This window comes from Anguilla rostrata, chromosome 10, assembly GCF_018555375.3.
Source record: "Anguilla rostrata isolate EN2019 chromosome 10, ASM1855537v3, whole genome shotgun sequence".
Lineage (NCBI taxonomy): Eukaryota > Metazoa > Chordata > Actinopteri > Anguilliformes > Anguillidae > Anguilla > Anguilla rostrata.
The window spans coordinates 23,533,631-23,549,297 of record NC_057942.1 but is presented as its reverse complement, the minus strand read 5'-3'; the positions used below and the strand labels follow the sequence as shown (position 1 = coordinate 23,549,297).

The 15,667-nt window shown below is 37.9% G+C and overlaps 1 protein-coding gene across 3 annotated transcripts in view; it reads right to left on the bottom strand.

The window, feature by feature from the left end:
• The window catches only part of plpbp (pyridoxal phosphate binding protein), a 181,811-nt gene that overhangs the window by 27,515 nt on the left and 138,629 nt on the right, over positions 1 to 15,667 (bottom strand). The window lies entirely within an intron of this gene.

Genomic DNA, 15,667 nt, shown 5'->3' with positions numbered 1-15,667 from the left:
ATAATTCTCAAACCAACAGACAGTTTCTTCTGACAGTCCTATACTGAGAAGTCTATGCTTCATTATTGCATGACCCACGGTGCAAAAAGCTTTGGATAAATTGATAAAGGGCAGCACAGAAATGCCTCTAAGGATATTATAAAATCATTGACTAACTTCAAGGCTGCTGTAACCGTGCCGTGATTTCTACTAAAACCAGGTTGACAATCAAATAAAATATTATTAACTAACACTCTGAGATTCAAGGATCTTAGCTAGGACTGACAATTTGGATATGTGCCTGTAATTATTTAAGAGTGAGGGGATCACCTCCTTTTAACAGGGAAAGAACAAAGGCAGATTTCCAGGTAAGGGGAATTTCATATGAAAGTAAGGAGAGATTTAAAAGATGTGTTAAAGGTGGATCAATCAGCCACTAACTTAAAGTAAGGTTCCGGGTTATCAAGACTTGCTGATTTTATGGTATCTAAAAGTTTTAAGTTTTATGTACCTCCAAGACAGTAGCCGGATTGCAATTAAAAGACTGACCTGCAGTTATATGACCATCAGGACATACAGTAGGGGATTCATTAGGAATTTGGGTGAAAGTCAAACAGGGAACCAGAGGCAAGGAAGTGCTCTTTGAAGCAATCACGCATTCTGGTTTAATTAGAGATCATGTGAGAGTCTTTGACAATTCATGGTGGAAGCTCTATTAGTGTTTTATTTCCAGCTAAGTATTTAATAGACTTCCAAAATGTCCTTGGATCGTTTAAATTATTTGTTGTTTTGATTAAGAAAATGCTCAACTTTGGCTTTCTTTGTAGCAACTGTACATGTGTTGTACACCTGACTAAAAAACAGGCAGTCAGATTCTAGACCAGATATCCTGGCTTTGGCTCAGACCAAATTGCGGTCATGGAGAAGGTTAGCCAACTCAGGAGTGAACCAGGCATCGTCTCGGCCTTTCACTCTATATTTTCTGAGAGGAGCATGCTTATCATTAATTTCAATAAAACCATCATAAAAGAATTTCCATACATTTTCAACATCAGCATTAAGCTTAATTCTCTCCCAGTCAAAGCAAAACAGATCATGATGGAATCCTTGTTCCACAAAATGTTTCATATAATGTTTTATAATGATACGTGGCTTGGTTTTAGGGATTTTTGCACAGCAAATAGCTTGGATGTCATATCTGATTATGGTGTTCACAGGACCAAGGTGGACGGCTGAACATAGTATGTTTTAAATTCTCTTTTGCTGTCTTTTTCCCTGAAGACAGAAAAACTCACGGTATGCAATAGGGATGCACTGAATGAATGGCTAACCATTGGTATCGGCCCATAATACTACAATCGGCCATCTACTGTTTATTTGTAATCCAAGAGTTGGTTTTCCTTTGCCTGTCAGAAACAAAATAATCGTGCTTACTTTTCCATATTCAGTGGTTCCATTATTATTGTATAGACCTGGTGGGCTGCCTGTTCTGAAATTTGAGTCAACCTCTGTGTTGTTGCCTAGGAAACCTGATGCAAATAAGAGTGTCACTGCTGTGTTCTAAGCTGTTGTCAGTCCTACTAAACTGTGGTCAGTTACTTATCCCTGCTGAGCGAAGTGAAATTAACTTTCTGATATTTAATATTTTTTGTGGAACCGCAATCTCAATGTATACCTTGTTTGCACTGTCAATCTAACCTTACCGCATTTTGTTGGTATGGTTGAACAGTGTCAAAATTTCTTTCTGTGAAGAATCCCTGATTTGCAGATGTGACTGCAAACAAATCTAATCTTTTTTTACCCCCTCGCACTATCAACACAAGCAACACTGGAATGTTTGATCTAAATGCAGTACAGTTGACAGTATATAGCCTTTTTCCCAAAATAGTATTTCTCGATATAATTGTACCAACATGGTAACACATTTCCTATGCTTCCAGATCAGGCACTCTTCGTGATAAGAAGACATTTTAGGAGAGTGCTTCCAGAGTTGCTAGTGTTGAAAGTACTGCGACAGTAACAGCAATAGACTTTGCTTGCATTCACGTCTGTCCGGAATATAAAGTAGTCAGAACATTAGAAGAAATTTTACAACAACATGACCTACACGAGAAAAAAAAAAACTCTAATGCGGGGGACGGACAACCAAGTATTAAACATTTTCCTCGTATGTTCATGATGAGCTAATATTTTGTAATGGTCAGAGGATGTTAATATTAATGTACAAGGTGCATAAACCTTGGTAAACCTGCAAAGTAATGGCATGTATGTTTGTATTTTTTCCAATAGCAATGCTTTAGACCGAGCAGTTCCCTAAAATTTTAATTTAAGCTAATTCATTGATCTAATATTTTTTTACTGAATGTTAAAACTAGAAATACCGCCTTGCGGTTGTACAGTATGCCTCCGCCAACCAGTAGCCAGTTTGGATATAAAATGTCATCACCTCATCATTTTATCCTATTAGACATTTGTCTGAAACTTCGTCAAAATTAGCATATGAATTCTTGAGTTATGACCAAAAACGTGTTTTGTGAGGTCACAGTGACCTTGACCTTTGACCACCAAAATCTAATCAGTTCATCCTTGAGTCCAAGTAAACGTTTGTGCCAAATTTGAAGAAATTCCCTCAAGGCAAAAACGTGTTCTGTATTCCCTCAAGGCAAAAACGTGTTTTGTGAGGTCACAGTAACCTTGACCACCAAAATATAATCAGTTCATCCTTCAGTCCAAGTGGACGTTTGTTTCTCCTAAATAATCAAAATAGGTATCGGTCAGAAATGTTCATATCAACATTCTAAAACTGACAGATTCACATCAAACTTTAATTCAAAGCGATGAGACGTTCCTTACGGTTACCATAGCAATGATTCTCTCCAGTTCCTTGTTTACAGTTACTTTGTTGTTGGTTGCAACACTCATCTGGCAAATATCTCAGTCAATGTAGCAAAAATGGACAAAAGAAGTAGCAATAGCAAGATGCTTGCAGTAGCAACATTAAAGCCGAAAGCGGCGTTGGGAGGGGTCCAAGCATTGGCACCATCGCGCCCCCTATGGAGCGATTTTAAAATGGCTTTGTCCTCATGATCATATGCCTTCACCCAACATATCTACTGAATATCATGATGATCGTATAAAATATTGATGACTTATGGCCAATTTTGTGTTAAGAGACGCTGTCGGATGACTTAGTTGTAGCTACTCCGGTCCATTGGGATGTGTCCTGGCACGTGCAGTTCTCCCGATAAAAAAAGGACATCTTACTATGTCGTTAACACTTAAAATGAAATGAATCGTCAACACTTAGATGGTCCTTAATAGTTCGGATTCTAATGTCCACAAGGTACCTATTTCGAATAAATGTTATTAACAACCGTTATAACAACTTAAGTTGAAAGCTCTTAACGATGTAATTGCATAGGCCTACTACTGTTACAAACTGAACAATGCAAAAAGTTACCTCTTAAGCAATCCAAATTTTCAACTCATTGCCCATTTAAGGGTAACCTATTTAAAGCTTTATAACTCCAAGTGAACACCACAGAACTTGAAAAATGTTAAATAAGCAAGACATTGTACAATAAATATCTAAACAGATTAGTTACTTTCATAATTTAAAAAAGAAGTGAACAATAAGCAATTTTTACAAAAATCCAAATAAACTTTCACTTTTAAGTTCGCATGAAATATGCGAGATTGATGATATATCAGGAGGTTAAATACACATTCTAATCAAAAAATTTTACCACATTATCAAAATCAAGGTGGATATCTAGAACACTATAGATTTATGAAGCAAGAAATCTAAGATTGTTCCTCAGCACTCCAAATCTATTCCAAATGTCTAAATATGCATTGCGTAAATCATAAATATCACATGTATTTCAAATACAAATCACGTTTGACTCAAGAAAACAGCTGTTGTCATAATTTTCAAATGGGAAGTACAACTTTCAGTCAGTAACAGTGGTCTAAAATAGCTTATGGTGTACGCGAACATATCAAAATCTATTCCAAAATGAATAAATGTTTGTTGCTTATAAGCATATAAATGAGCCACCTTATAAGGGTTTAAGGAAAACATGCTATCAGATTAAAAAATATGCAAAACGAGTGTCACACATGCGTACAGTCCTAAAGGTGTAATAATTAACTCTTCGTGGATTCTTATGTGTAAACTCCGATGGTAGTTGTATTGTATTATGGAGTAGACAACTGAAAACATATTTTCAACGACGTGTCCTATCGTTATCGGGCAATGTTCACTGACGTCATCACTGTTGCATGCTTCACAAAAACTATTACACTTCCGTCTAACGCTTACATTACAGTGTGAATATTTACATTATATAACACCACTAACCTATTTAAAAATACTCAATTTCAAAAAGAACGTATATAACCGAAATATTTTGAACGATAATACTACATAGCAATGGTGAAATCTCCTCTATGTTCAGTAGATAGAGACAGAGAGACAGTATCAATTATATTGTTCTATTCGCTTCTGTTTTGCTCAGAAAACGATGTCAGCTAGGTCTATCAGCAAACATATGGCTTAGCTATGTTCAGAAGTCCTCAATATAATAGTATTTTCCAAGAAATTACGAAATATCCTTGGACATGCTTCGTTAGGTGCATCGTATTTGTCTGCTAACAGAGTGTGATTGCGTAAGTGAATGCATAGCTAAGAATATTTTCTGTTACGCTGACCTAAAAACGCTATTCCGAAAGTAGAATTAGACATGTTATACATCATTAGAAAGCTTATACTCTCGCCTACCGAATAAATGATTCTAAATCTAGTCAGACTGTACTAAAAGGGCGACGACGCGTAAACAACAGGTGTGGTGTTACGCACAGCTATTTTGGAAGATACCCAGGCGTCACAGATGCGCCTATATTTCCCAAACGGATTGTCCAAGACAATATATGACCACGCAGTCTCAAAAGGGACATCTCTACACGTAAAACCAACAGTAAGGTTTTATATTTATTCAATATTTAGTCCCAGATATTGACTGTAGAATGACATGGTATCATTTTTAAAAACTTTTTCTCGTTTATTTCGTTATTCAGTGAGCAGCGTTTTCACTGCTGTATAGGCATATCTTAGGGCTATTGTCGGGTTTATCTTGTTGCTATGACGGAATACGATTTTTTAGTGGTGAAAGAATATTTTTATGAATGCCAAGATAGACAATATTGTCCATTATGTCAGGGTGGGGGGTGTTTTTTTAGATGAGACTGCAGGGAGGGGGTGTGTGTTAAATGAACGACGGGAGCGACAATGGTGGGGCTGCGAAACTCCGTTTTCGGCATAGTTGTCATGTATCGTCTACAAATGAAACTGAAACAACGCGTTTTTGTTTTCATCTCACACTTTGGTTGCAGTAGCACCGAATGTTTGAGTTTAGTAATTTAGGCACGCGGGCGTGCCCACCACTAGGGGCTGTGCGCTAAGAGGTTAAATATATTTCAAAAAGTAAACAGTTGTAAACTAAATAATCTTTAAAACAGGTCTTTCACCTTTAAATAGATTTAAAAACAGCATATTTTAATAACAATACAGCATCTATCTATAACAAAATATTTCCAAATTGGAACACCTATTGCTACTGAAGTGAACTGAGTCAAAGCTTGCGCTGTATCAAGGAGCTGAGTGCACAAGCGCAAGTCACCTCACTTGTCAGCCTTAGTTGATACTGCCATCTAGCGAAGATTCTGACAAATTACACTTTTCATCCTCTCAATCAGTAATGCGGGAGAATTTTCCCTGGCTTTTACATTTGACTCAAAACTACCGAACGTCGGAATATTCTAATACCGAACCATTTCTTTTTATTTTATTTTTTATTTTTTGAAGTACGGAGAAAGTGCTGAAGTTTTGGTATACCGTGCAACACTACGTCAGACACATATTTCAATCCATTGCTCAGCTTAGCAGAGAATGCACATTTCAGAGCGCCACAGAGACAGATAGAATAATAACACATAAGTACACATTTCAAATAATAAATACGACATTGAGAAAAAACGAAAAAAAAGACGTAATATCAACTCACGATCTGCGTGCTGCGCGAAAAGTAGCCTACCGTTTTATTTATGTAGACATTGGCAGATAAGAAAAATTTTGGTTACGCTGACCTAAAAAACGCTATTCCAAAAGCAAAATCAGACATGTTATACATCGTTAGAAAGCTTATACTCTCACCTACTGAATAAATGAGTTGTCAATCAAGCCAAATTGTACTAAAAAGGGCGACAACGCCGTAAGCAACAGGTGTGGTATTACGCACAGCTATTTTTGAAGGTAGCCGACGCAGGCGTCACATATGCGCCTATATTTCACAAACGGATTGTCCAAGACAATATATGACCACTCATTCGCAAAAGGGACATCTCTATGTGTAAACCCGATGGTAAGATTGTATATTTATTCAATGCGTAGTCCCAGATATTGACTGTATAATGACATGGTATAATTTAAAAAAGAACGTTGTCTCGTTTATTTCGTTATCAGAGAGCAGAGTTTTCACTGCTGTATTGGCATATTTTAGGGATAATGTCTGGTTTATCTTGTTGCTACGGAATATCACATTACATTACATTACAGGCATTTGGCAGACGCTCTTATCCAGAGCGACGTACAACAAAAGCCGCGTTTCCACCAAAATTACCCGGAACTTTTAGTCCCAGGAACTACTTTTCAAGGAACTAAAAGGTTCCTTCAGCCCATGGTTGTCTGCGTTTCCACCGCGGTCTAAAGTCCCGCGAAGATTAGGCAAATTAGCCCACTGACGTATGAAAAAGCGACGTTGTCGTCGGTCCATCTGTCCTATGATTTCTTCTGTAACCCCATACTACCACCGAAGTAGCCTACATTATTTTCTAATAACCGGGACAGCCCGGAGGGGTTTATTCCACTTACAACGGGCTACCAACAATGACTGTATATGGTTACTTCTGTATTTATTGATTTTTATCGATTTAATCACCTGGAATTGAAATATTCTTCTGCAGCCGTTTGGGCATATTTTATCGTTGTCAAGCAAAAGTGTCGTTGGTATTTGAACTTGGACCGTTGTTATGCAACAAATAGTATACAACAGGCCAATAGTCAGATTGTAACTGTTTTATATATCCTCTCAAACACATTCATTATGTTTTTATGTGAACATTCGCTTTCATGTCTTGACATCCGAAGCGACAGAATGCATTCACATTTCCAATATAACTGGCAACAACAGCAGAAAACATGCACACGTTGTAAACAATTTGTTGTTTGATTACTTTCTCATCGTCAATTCCATATAGGCTAATCGCAAAATGACAAGAATAGAACGAAAACTCGGACTTGCGTGAAAATTTAAATTAGTAGTGGTACAGCTACCAAGTGTGCCCGCGAAGTGTGCCCTCCAGATGCGAACCATGCACCATAAATTAGTCCATAGTCTTCCTGGTCTTTTCGTGGAATCGAAGAATGGCAGTAAAATGGAGTAAAATTACGGCAGTCTGAAAAAGCTAAAGGGACGATTACTAGAATTAACCTGTTATTTTACCCTGACAAAAAGTGCGGAAGGTGATTTCCAGTTTGCTTTTACTGTATCACCAATGTTAATTACGCAGAACTACCGCATACCTCACATAACTGTATCAAACGTTTTGAGTCAATTACAACGGGCTAACAAAGAAAATCCGGAAGAAAATATTCAGCAACCAAATTAATCCGTTTGAATGTTTTGGTAGCCTACGTAATATGCTGTCCCAGCACGAATGCTTAGCATTTTATAAAACGAATACTAAAGCAAGAAAAGAACAGAAGAGCACACGTTATAATTCCAAGATGTTGGCAGGCTATAACCAAAACTAGGCTACTGCGCCGCATAACATACAAGTTTGATTTGAAGTTATTATGAAAATAAATTGATTTTCGGCTGCATATTTTCATACATGGCGGTTGAAAATAAATACAAAAAAATGCTGCGAGTACTCAACCAATGACCAATGAATGTTCAGCGCTGCAAGCTCCACCCAAAAGGTTCCTGTACTTTCGGAAAGTACTACCCCCGAGCAGGAACTTTTTGGGGGGTAAAATAAAGCCCCAGGAACTAAATTTAGACCCTAGTTCCTGCGGTGGAAACGCACGGAGTTCCTCAAAAGGTTCCTAGTTCCCGGGTAAAGTTCCTGCGGTGGAAACGCGGCTAAAGTGTATAACCATAACCAGGAACAAGTGTGTCGAAAACCCTAGAGGGCAGTAGCCTACCGTTCCAAGTGCAGGGAACAACCGCATAGTTCAACTTGGACCCTGTAGGTTAAACTGATTAACACTAACACAAACAAGAACAGCAACAACGCAGTCTATGCAAAAATACAAGCAATAGTTAAGACGAGTGCATTAACTAAGTCACCTACGAAACAGCTAACTAGTTACAACCCTAACCTTACAGTCAATTTAGAGATTAAATTGAGAATACGATTTCTCTCAGCATAATGACGGATTTAAAGAGTAAACAAACTCACCCGTTATTGTCTTCAAATGGATCCATGTCAAAGAAAAGTAATGATTCATCCTCTCAAAGCTTTACCGTAGCGTATTATTTATTTAGACATTGGCAGAGTAGCCTACAGCATAAATTGCGTCTTCTGTGAATATTCAATGTTAGAAATTGCAGCGAGAAACTGCAGTTGTAGACACAAGATAGTCTGTTATGTTATGGTAGCAACGGAACGAAGCGGACTATATATGTATTATCGTCATTGTTTTATTATACCAGCGTGTTTTCGCGCGTGTGCACAGAAACTCAGAACCTATCAATGAAATGGTTTAGCTATTTCTCAGCATAATGACAGATTCAAAGACTAAACGAACTCACCCGATACTGTCTTCAAATGGATCCATGCCAAAGAAAAGTAATTATTCATCACTTTAATAGCCTAGCATGCACTCTGGCTGGCACTGTCTTTCATTCCCCGACGTTCAGACCATCCCTTCACTGATAAAAACTAGACCCTACGGTGTCGGATTACTTGCGTCGCCATGGATATCGCTTGCCGTAAAGAAGTTTACTAGATGTCGTAACACTTAGATTTGGAGCTCCAGCTTTTCCGCACCCCAACTAATAAAGAAGTCCAAATGGCGGGCAAACCATATGGCGGACATAGGTGGTCCCAAAAGCAAAGTTGTAGAGCACATTCAGATGCATCGGTCGATGAAGTTTTGTGTTGATCTAACATACGGTGTGGGAGTTAGGACCTTTTAAAAATGACCCTTTTGTTATAGCGCCACCATCTGGCCGACATAGGTGATTTTTAGTGCCTGAGTAGTGGGGGCCCATAGGAACCCACCAACCAAATTTGGTTGGTGTACAACTTATGGTTGCTGAGCCTCAGACATTTTAGCGGAGAAAGCTTCCACGCCCCAACGAACAAGTCAAAATAGCAGGCAAACAATATGGCGGTCATAGGTGCTGCCAATGGCAAAGTTGTAGAGCACGTTCAGATGCATAGGTCGATGAAGTTTTGTGTTGATCTAATGTATGGTGTGGGAGTTATGGCCTTTTACGCAAAACCCTTTGTTATAGCGCCACCATCTGGCCGACATAGGTGATTTTTAGTGCCTGAGTAGTGGGGGACCATAGGAACCCAAATTTGGTTGCTCTAGGACTTATGGTTGCTGAGCCTCAGACACTTTTAGCAGAAAAAAATAAGAATAATAATAATAGCCTAATCCTAACAAATACAACAGGGTTCTACCACCAGCTTCGCTGCTTGGACCCCTAAATATGGAGCAGAAATGTCTGGTTCTGGAAGTAGCATTCAAATTTGCCATAGGGAATTTGATTTGTTAGACAATTTATGTATTATCCATAAAAGGTAAACTTACAATAAGCTACAAGATTGAAAAACATGCTATATTCTCCTTTAGAAGCCATAAATTTGACCAATTGCAACTTCATTTTTAAGAATTCCCAATGAAGTACGACGCTGCCCATGATGGCAGCTAGAAGAGTTCAGTGCTAGCTAGAAACGTGCAAAGCAGTGACAGTCTGTTAGCAACCTGTTCAACTCCTGCAGATATGATGTGTGTTTTTTATGGATGAGAAGAGTGTGTGTTAGGGTGAAAACCGTGTAGTGGAGTGCAATGAGTCTGAGGGCCATGTTGTTGGTTCTGTGATGGCCAGTATGAGAGACAAGGCATACAGGGTTGTGGGGAGTTCTGCCGGTTAGCTGAGGTCAGATATTAGGGTCCAGCTAGCTACTTAAAATGAACTGCAGATATTGAGTAAGTCCTAATCATGTCATGCGCTACTTGTAAGTGACCACCCATGTAGACGAGAATGATGTTCTAAGGCTAGTGGAAATTCAAGCAATTTTGCACTGTGTTCTAAGAGATATGATCAGAAAGTTAAAATACATTTGAGAATAAATTCATTAAGTAGGCCTGGAATTGCCAACTTTACTTTAAGCCAATTCTTAGGGAAAACATCTAAGTAAGCATATAAATTCCTAATGAAATGCTATGCACCCTTCTGAATCAGTCTGCATTCCATGCATATTTAAAAACATTTTCATTTTCCTGAATAATATTCTTTATCTAATCCAATGTGTCCCTCATCCAAGTATTCATGCTCACACAAATAAAATTACATTAGCTGTTTTTCCAGGATCATTCCATATCATTTCACACAAAAACATGGATTTTGAAAGCCACTACCTCAGTTTGCTTTGAAATAACATAACATACAACCCCAATTCCAAAAAAGTTTGGACAGTATGGAAAATGCTAATAAAAACAAAAATGTAAATTCTATTCACCCTGTACTATAATGGATACACTACAACAGCACATTATTTGATGTTTTACCTTGCAAATTCAATAGTTTTTGAAAATATACACTCATTTCAAATCTGATGACTGCAACAAACCCCAAAAAAAGTTGGGACAGTCAAGTGTTTACCACTGTGTAACATCGCCATTTCTTTTAATAACACTTAGCGGCGAATGGTGTTGACTGACAAAGGTTTACCAATGTATTCCCGAACCCATGTCACGATATCCATTACAGACGCATGACGACTTTTAAGACGTCTGAGGGATTGGAGATCACGCGTATTCAAAAGTGTTTTTTGGCCTTTCCATGAATATTTTAATTATATTGTACACTGTAGAGGGTGAAATGCCCAAAATCCTACGGATTTGTCTTTGGGGAACGTTGCTCTCAAAGTGCTGGATTATTCACTGATGCATCTGTTGGCAAATTGGTGAGCCTCGACCCATCCTTGCTCTTGAAGGACTAGGCCTTTCTTGGAGGCACCTTATATACTATAACACAATTGCCTCACCTGTTTAACATCACCTTGTTATTTCAACTTGTCACATTATTATTAGTCCTAAATTGCCCCTGTCAAAACATTTTTGGAACATGTTGCAGGCATGAATTTCACAATAATCGTATATCTTCAAAAAACAATAAAGTTGATTAGGTAAAACATGAAATACCTTGTCGTTATACTGTTTTTGTTTGGATACAAGTCAAAGTAAATTTACAAATTACTGCTTTCTGTTTTTATTTGCATTTCACTTTACTGTCCCAATTTTTTTGGAACTGGGGTTGTAACATAAAACAACATACTGATGAGAACAGGCCATTCAGCCCAGAAATGCTTGTCATTTTCCTGACTAAATTGTACCTAGTGCTCTGATTACCTACAGACTACATTGTATCTAACACCATCTCAAGCCTGGTCTTGAAAATGTTTTAGAAAAATGAGTTTCTGCCTCTGCTATGCAACCTGGCAGGCTATTCCACGCATTGACTCTTGTTCTACTAAAAGAACTCAACCCGAAGAACCTCTTGTTGGTTCACTTTTTAAATCCCCTTTATGAATTTAAAAGCTTCAATAAAAATCACCCCCAAGTCTCATTTTACCAATCCTGAAGAGGTTAAGCATCTTAAGTATTTCCTCATAGCTTTTGTCTTTCATACCAGGAATCAATTCTTCCTTGAACCTTTTCCAGAGCCTCTATATCTTTCTTGTGCCTAGATGCTACTATCTTTCTCTGCCTAGATGCTACTAGGTCAAGATGCCTCTTTATTAGAATGTACGCCTTTTAATCAGCGAAGTTACCAGTTGCAACAACATTTTTCCCACACACAGCCAACTCTCGCATGGTGTGAATTCACCCTTAATTCATAGACAATCTAAACAAAAGTTACTGCTCAGCACAGTTAGAAGCTACTGCTAAGTACAGTTTATGACTATAACACTTTTTAGCAAATGTAACGACATTGATTCTGCAATATCAGTCTTAATCTTGCTATGCCCCCTAGGATTCTGGGAAAGTGGGCGGCGCAAAATGGAAGATACAGCATGAAACTTGAATAAAAGGCTATCGGTGGTGATGACTGATGAGGTCCCGGCTGTGTATACTTGCATCTGAAAAAAAAAAAACATGTTTTCAATGTACAAAAATGCAAAAAAACAAAAGTTACTCACACAAACAAACCACTATAAAACGTTACCACTAGTTACTATCTACACCTGCCATTAAAAACACTCATATCAAAATTACGCCAAGTTACAATAGACAATATTGGCAATTTTACCTAGCAGAAATTAAACATGCTGTATTCCAAAGCAATGCTGCTACCTAATGCTTCCTAAATTATTTCAAGTAACTTGGCCCTCTTCTAACCATGTGAAGAGAATGTGGCCATTCAAAGCATATGTGTCATACTGAAGTGTGAAATGGCAATCATTTATAGGAATGGAAATAATGTTGCTGAATAATTTCAGCTGTTTTACACCAATGTATATATTTTTTACTGAATAGACAATATGTTTAAACAACTGCCTGCATGCAGTGCTTTGGGTGTATGGGAAGCACATGGTGAATGAAATGTATGAATAAAATAGATTTGTTTAAAAATTCTGTTCAGAAAGAAGATATGTTATTCTTTAGCATTGCAGAAGAAATGATACTATTGTACTTATTTGGCAAAACATCATGTTCATGTGAATAGCAAGCCTGTAGTACATAATTGGGGCAAACATATGTTTGGTCTGTAAGATGCAATATGTATTTCTTAGGCCTAAATATTTCAATTATTTTTATATGTATTTATTGTATCTCCCCCTGGCCTTTTCTATATGTTGCTAGGGAAATGTCGTCATATAGATAATGAAATATTGTATGTATGTATGGATATATGTATGCACATACTGTATGTATGTATGTTTGTGCAGCATGTAGAATATTTTATAATCGCAAATGCTGGAAATGTTGAAGAGGTTGTACATTTTGTAAAAAGAACTTGACAAGGAAGCATAAACATATCTTTTGCGGTGTGTAAGTTTTGTCAGGTGTTGAAAACAGTCATAAAAAATGAAGTGTTCTTCCATGCTGCCATTTTTTTATGTGATACTTTGATGTGACACTTAAAATTTTGAATGACCAGAATGTGTTCAGATGGTAAGAAGAGGGAACATAGGGCCAAGTTACTTGACATAATTTACGAAGCATTGGGTAGCAGCAATGCTTTGGAATACAGCATGTTTCATTTCTGTTAGGTAAGATAGCCAATATTGTTTATTGTAACTTGACGTAATTTTGATATCAATACTTTTAATGGCAGGAGTAGATTTTGCAAGTGGTAATGACTTATAGTGGTTTGCATATGTGAGTAACTTGGCATTTTTGTACATTGAAAATGTTTTTTGCACATCTTTTTGCAGTGTGTTTGTAATGAGAAACTGATATGCAGTGCATACAAATGTAGACTATGGTATGCATACACATACTTACAGGCCAACAAGCATACATTGTAGCCAGTCTCGTATGTAAACTGGTGTGATTGGGAGGCAGAACGAGATTTTGGGGGGGGGGGTCAAGTTTATTACAGAATTCCTGTTGAGTAGTGCAATGGACCTGGGTGTAAAAATTCAAAGTAACCCTATAAAAAACTCTTGTGGATTACAGTTATCCTTGCGTGAATTTGTACAGTGTGATTAGCGTACACCACATAGCAGTGGCGTGTTGCTATACAGTTGAGGCCAAAAGTTTGCATACAGGCTAAAGATATTCAAACTCAGTTTTTCACAACTCCGCACATTTCGTATTACCATACATTTATAAGTCAATTAGAGCATCTACTTTGTTCATATCAGAGGTAATTTTAAAACAATCGATTAGAGACAGATTTATTTCAGCTTTAATTCACTATATCAGACTTCCAGTGGGTCAAAAGTTTACATACATTTTGATAGAATTTGGTGGCATTGTGTTTTAATGGCTTAACTTGAATCAAACGGTTGGGATAGCCTCCCAGAAGCTGCTCACAATACTTTGCTGGAATTTTTGCCCATTCCTCCTGACAGAACTGGTGAAACTTTGGGCCTCCTTGCTCGGACATGCTTTTTCAGTTCAGTCCACAAATTTTCTATGGGGTTCAGGTCAGGTCTTTGTGATGGCCACTCCAATACTTTCACTTTGATGTCTTTAAGCCATTTTGTTACAACTTTGGAGGTATGCTTAGGATCATTGTCCTGCTGGAAGACCCAGTTGCGACCTAGTTTTAACCTTCTAGCTGATGTCTTGAGGTATTGCTTCAGTATTTCTAGATAATCCTCCTTCCTCATGATGCCATCTATTTTCTGAAGTGCAACAGTCTCCTTTCCAGCAAAACATCTCCACAACATGATGCTGCCACCTCCCTTATGCTTCACAGTTGGGATGGTGTTCTTTGGAACCTCACCCTCTTTCCTTCATACATAGGGCTGATCATTATGGCCAAATAGTTCAATTTTTGTTTCATCTGACCAGAGAACACTCCTTCAAAAGGCTAGGTCTTCCTCCTGGTGATCACCCAACATCATTCTGGCTTTTTAATGATTTTATCAACTGTTTAGCCTTAATGATCAGCATGATGTATGGAGGAAAAAGGGTGAGGACACCATCCCGAAGAACACCATCCAGTTATATTCCATATGGCCCGGCTAGAAAACTTTCACATTGAAAGCAAATGTAACAACTTAACTGAATGTGTAGATGGTATGTGATAATACAGTCTATACATTTGGTGAAAGACCAGCTATATTTGGTGCAGAAGGATCCAGAAAATGTATACAGTTGCAAAAGCAATAGTAGAAAAATAATAGACAATTATTAGTGAGCAAATAAGGGTGCTTAAGAAATGAGAGATTTGCCCAAGGTGGGGTTTGATCCTGTGACTCAGTGGTCCAAAGGCCGAAAACGTACGTACCAGCTGACTTGACTGGAAATTTTCTTGGGCAAAAAGATATAAGTCCATTTTGCGTATGTATGAGACATTTTGATTGGCTGGTGTAGGTAAATGATTGGCAGGTGTATGTAAATGTCCATTGGGGAGGCATAATGTTTGTGGGCTTGCAGCATTGTGATGATGTAATTGGGCAAAAAAAGAAGGAGAAGAAAACACAAAAATCCCCTAAGTTTGTGGCTTTATTGTGTGGACGTGTGAAGATGTTTGTAAATTCTGTCAGTTAACATGCGGTCATAAATTTATGTTTTTAAGGGCTGAGAGTCTGTGGTCAGTGTGGTTATTTCTGTCAGGAACCCTGGAAAGTGCCAAATTCTTGGTGCTGTATAGGTATGGGGCAAGGCATAATTTGGCGGGATGGCATACCTGCCATCCCAGGAAGACAC